We start from the raw sequence: 6,000 nt of genomic DNA on the forward strand, positions 1-6,000 counted from the left end.
TTTTTTTTTTTTTGCTGTTGCTTAGAGATTGAAGTTTTGAATATAATTTGTGTAGGAGATCAAGAGAACATATGCCCGATTAGTGTCAATGCTGGGAGAAGAAATGATGTCCCTTCAGTCAAGACTAATGAAGGACAGTGATAATGTAAGTGAGGAGGAGAAAGATGAGGAGGAAGAACCTGAGTCAGAGGAAGAGGAAACTGAAGAGGATGGAATTGAATCGGAAGATGATAAAAATCAAGAAGAAGAACAAGAAATTCAATCTGAGAAGGACATGGGTGGAGAAGAAAACAAAAGAGAAGAAGAGGATGAGGAGGAGAAAAAGCAAGAAGAGGACAAAGAAGATGAAGAAAATAAAAGAGAAGAGGCTGAAGAGGAAAAAGATGATGAAGAAGGAAATAGAAAAGAACAAGGGGATGAAGAGGACAACCAAGGGGAAGGGAAAACATATGTGAGAAAATCAACAAGGGTGATAAGTAAGGGTAAGGCTCTTAGGTCTCCATTTCTGGAAATCAAAAGTAAGCCTGGGAACAAGAGAACAATTGATGACAGGCAAGCTTTATTTGACATGTGTACAGCTAGGTGTGATGAAGAGGAGCAAAAGCAGTAAGTATTATGTTTTGGTGTCCAAATTTATATTATGTTGCAGAATTTACTGACTTCATAATTGTTTTATTTGCATTAGATACTTTGTATCGATGTATGGATATTTCCTAACCCGTGGTGAGCTGCAATGTCTCCAACGTAGAAGATGGATTAACGATAGGGTAAGTCACATGTATATAGTTAACATTAGAATGAGTTATTTGATGGTAAAGAGTTGTAATTTCTTTGTATTGTAATTTCAGTTTATGACTATGGTGGCAAAGACGTTTGTTGGAGATCAAAAGGATAAAGAGGGGAGGGTGAACCGGCATATATTTTCTGCGGATTTCATGCAAAAGATGGTAGCCAATCCTTTAAGATGGAAATGGGAGGACCATGAAAGGGAAATATTACCTAAATATATTGGGTACAACATAGGGGATTGCGATTTCCTTTTCGGTCCTACGTTATTTGAAGATCATTGGTTTTGTTATGTTTTGGAGACAAAGACCATGACCTTCTACACCCTTGACTCCTTGGTTGATAGCATCACGTTTATGAGACTACAAGCAGAGGAAGAAGAAGCAAAGAAGAAGGGGGTGAGCAGCAACATGATGTGAAGAAGAAAAAGAGGACAAATAAAGGCCACTTCAATCCCAAACACTTTAGGGCAACACAGACTGTGTGTAGTTATTTGTTGCTGTTATACTTGTCGATGACTACTCTTATAGTTGTCACTAGCAGCCTGCGTAGTTGTCATTGCATGCTCTGTTAGTTGTTACTGGATGCTTTGTTAGTTGTCATTGCATACTCTGTTAGTTGTTAGTGGATGCTCTGTCCCTTGTTAGTAGATGCTGTGTTAGTTGTCACTGCATGCTATGTTAGTTGTCACTGGATGCTGTGTTAGTTGTTACTGGATGATCTGTTAGTTGTCACTGGATGCTCTGTTAGTTGTTAGTGGATGCTGTTATTTGTCACTGGATGCTCTGTCCCTTGTCACTGGATGCTGTATTACTTGTCACTATATGCTCTGTCCTTTGTCACTGGATGCTGTATTACTTGTCACTATATGCTCTGTCCCTTGTCACTGGATGCTGTATTACTTGTCACTATATGCTCTGTCCCTTGTCACTGGATGCTGTGTTGTTAGTAAAGCCTTTTGATTATGTGTATTTTTTTCCAGATGAACTGTTTCCATACGATGTTGCGTGCTGTTAAGCCAGAATTGTTTGCCAATGAGGAGAAAATTGACAACGAAGTGAAATGGGCTAAAGTTTATGTGCAGAATGATACGTAAGTGTAATTCTTCTGTTTGATTGTGTTATGTTGTGTTTGTTCACAATAAAAATTGCATGCTACTTACATATTGAATTTGCTTGGCAGTGATTCATGTGGAGTTCATGTCCTCTCTTGGCTACAAGAGTGGGATTGCACTGCTCGTGATACTGCAGGATATACCATGCCACGATACTCCAATGATGAATTGCAAGAGTTGAAGGTTGGCTGTTTGTGGTGGTTGGTTACCCATCCCCATAATGAACATAGGGATGAAGTGATGTCACTGCTATCGGACTATAACAAGAGCAAGAGAAGGAGATAGAGGAGTTAATTAATTTTTTGTTATGTTATGCCAGGATGTGTTGTGAGATGATTGGCACCTAAGGGTGTAAGCCATGAGTGGCAATACCTTAATGGTCAATAGGTCCTTTTGTAACAAACTGATCAAATTATGTTTATAATATTATTACCTTTGTTATTAGATGTTATGATACCAATTTCTTGGGCACAAGTCACATTTTTATTTTTGTTATTTTATATCTTTATTGATATCGATAAATTTATGTAATATTAATAAGTAATATAACATGAGTTAATAACAAGTGATATAACAAGTTATGTAACCATTAACAACTCACATTGGCACCAATGACAAGTCCGTGTGCCACCATTGACAAGCCATGGTGCCACCAATGACAAGTCAGTGTGCTACCATTGACAAGTCACAGTGCAACCATTGACAAGTCACATTGCCACCAATGACAAGTCCGTGTGCCACCAATGACAAGTCCGTGTGCCACCAACGACAAGTCATAGTGCCACCAATGACAAGTCAGTGTGCCACGAACGACAAGTCAATGTGCCACCATTGACAAGTCATAGTGCCACCAACGACAAGTCAGTGTGCCACGAACGACAAGTCAGTGCGCCACCATTGACAAGTCATAGTGCCACTAACAAGTCAGTGTGCCACGAACGACAAGTCAGTGCGCCACCATTGACAAGTCATAGGGGCACCATTGACAAGCCACATTGGCACCAATGACAAGTCCGTGTGACACCATTGACAAGCCATGGTGCCACCAACGACAAGTCAGTGTGCCACTATTGACAAGTCATAGTGCCACCAAGACAAGTCAGTGTGCCACGAATGACAAGTCAGTGTGCAACCATTGACAAGTCATAGGGCCACCATTGACAAGCCACATTGGCACCAATGACAAGTCCGTGTGACACCATTGACAAGCCATGGTGCCACCAATGACAAGTCAGTGTGCCACTATTGACAAGTCACAGTGCCACCATTGACAACTCACAGTGCCACCATTGACAAGTCTTAGTGCCATGATTGACAAGTCACTATGCCACCATTGACAAGTCACAGTGCTACCATTGACACTTCATTAATAATGATTATATATGACAATATAACCAAAAATATAATATGACACAGTGATTGAGAATATCGTATGTTACTAAAACAAGTTATGTAACTTGAATTCATATTGTTGACAACTTACATCAGCAAATTAATTGACAAGTGACAGTGCTCCGTTGACAAGTCATAACAGGTCTAATGACAATACAAGGTGCAGGTAATGACAACTTAAATGACAGCAGAATCTAACATGCCAATTCATAGTCAACTTTCATTTACACCTTCATATACATGAAACTACACCTAATTCACAACCCATCCCAAAAAAACATAGGGGTTGCATGTAATTACGAGAAACTAACTATTGGTGTGTATCCATTTACAAAAAATTCCCTTCACACCCATTTACAAAATATTCCCTTCACATTCATATACAAAAAAGAGCTGATTTCATTATGTTCTCAGATGGGATTTGGGTTCTTGCATGTCTTGGCAGTGTGTCCAGGCTCTTTGCATCTTCCACAATGATAAACCTTCTTATTTTGAAACTGAGATTCTATTCTATTAATCCTTGGCCTTCCTGGAGGCCTTCTAGTTATGGGTGGATGCAAGAATGTTTGAGTCAGCATATGAGTCACAGTAGGCGCATCCGGCTGTGGGCAATCATGCGTTGCAATTGGCCTCATGCTATTTTCATATATTTTCTCCTGTGTGGACAATTTATAACAGTCATCTATATAATCATACACGCTACGGTGAACTAGCTTGATTGCTGCACATGCATGTGGACAAGGTATTCCACTCATTTGCCATGCCAAACATGTGCATCTATGAGAAATAAGATCAACAGTCACATAGATGATGCGTCCCTCACGCATTGTTTGCACCGAAATATGGTCATCACCATAATATGTTGCCTCCATATACGCACCTCTTGCTATTTGTTCCGACAACTTTGATTCAATATTAGGCCCTATACTATTTTTCCAGCTTCTCATCCCCATTTTGCTAGCAACCATCTTCTTGGCCAACTTCTCTTGATGCTCTTGTATCAAAACCGGCAAGGCATGCTTCCTTTCTTTTAACATCCATGCATTAAAAGACTCAACAAGATTATTGGTGATGTTATCCCATCTCTTAAAAGGAAATTTACTTTGCGCCCATCTATTCACATCCCCATCAGATTCAACCCATTGTGCCAATTGTGGACAAAACAATCTTAAATTTCCCATTGCAACATTAAACTCATTGTCATGCCTTGCATATGCAATTCCATCAAGTAAATTAAGTGCGTTGTCCTTGTTATTTTCTGAGGTCCGTCTCACACCTCTATTGATTTTCACATACTGCGCACTATAATTTTCTTTCACATGTTGATAGCAAAAAGCATGTCTCTCACCATCAAATACTGTTCTAACAGCACCGATGATAGCATTACTCCGATCTGAGACAATTGTCACTTGTGCTGATCTGGTTATCTCCTTCAAATTCTGTAGAAACCAAGTCCACTCATCAATTGTTTCTCCGCTAACAATACCATATGCTAAGGGAAACAACTCATTGTCTGCATCAAATGCACAAGCAGATAATAAAGTTCCTTTATAAGGACCACTCAAATGACATCCATCTATATAAATAATTGGTCTACAACCTTGCACAAAGCCTTTAACTGAGCATCCATATGCAATGAAGAGCCTCTCAAATCGGTTGCTATCTGAGCCTTCCCATCTTGCAACTGTGTCAGGATCAGTTTCCATGAGTCTCTCACACATCCAAGGGATTTACCTTATAAGAATCTTCTACTCGACCATGTAATTCTGTTAGTGCTCTCTTCCTGACCCTATATGCTTGAGTATAGTTCAATTGCACTCCATATTCTTTATACAAGTCCTTTCTAATTTCATTAGGACTCTTGTCAACATTGCACCTCAAGTCATCAATGACAATTGAAGCAGCTAAATTTGACCTTCCTGAGTGGGAAACAATTAAGGTGTCCTGTGCATGATGAATGTGTTCACTTTTGTATGTTATGATAGTTAAAAACTCAGTATCTTGATGTGCTCCCATTGAATATGCAACCATATACCATGGACAACCATCAACCTTGCACTTCACAATGATCTTTTGCTGATTATTCTTAATAAAAAGGTATGAAAACTTCTGGGATAGGCTGTACTTGTATGTATAATGTTTCTCGAAGAGCAGTGGCATTTGGAAATATTTGTCCTTCTCCAATAATCAAATCCTTCTATTTTGTGGAATTCATTTGTGGTGTAGGTGTTGGGATCATTTCAACAGCACAAGGAATTGATGATGGCTCCCCAATCACATCAAATGAGGTAGGTGGAGACATAGACAATTCATTGACACCTCCAAATGATTGATCAATCCTGCAGGAAATGACAAGTCAGGGTGCATGCATTGACAAGTTGATAGCAAGACAGTAACAACTGACATACCAAGAAATGGCAATAACAGATTTCTTAAACTAAACTTACACATCTTGCTCCTCCATTGTATTATCCCTTGTTGCTTCTGTGTGGTCCTTATTTCCAGTCTCTTCTACATACACATGACCGCTTTCTTCATTGAACTTTATCAAATGTTCCACCCCATCATCATCTACCAACTCCACAAAAGTTTTTTTATCAAACACAACAGAGAATTTCAGAAGAAATGAGTTACTTTCTTTTCCAGTAAATGATGATATAATCTCCTTCAATTCTTCATAACTTGTGCCCTCCTTTACATTGGTTGTT

Source organism: Neltuma alba, unplaced genomic scaffold, assembly GCF_004799145.2.
Source record: "Neltuma alba isolate B1F8T4 unplaced genomic scaffold, ASM479914v2 tig00011073_pilon, whole genome shotgun sequence".
Classification (NCBI taxonomy): domain Eukaryota; kingdom Viridiplantae; phylum Streptophyta; class Magnoliopsida; order Fabales; family Fabaceae; genus Neltuma; species Neltuma alba.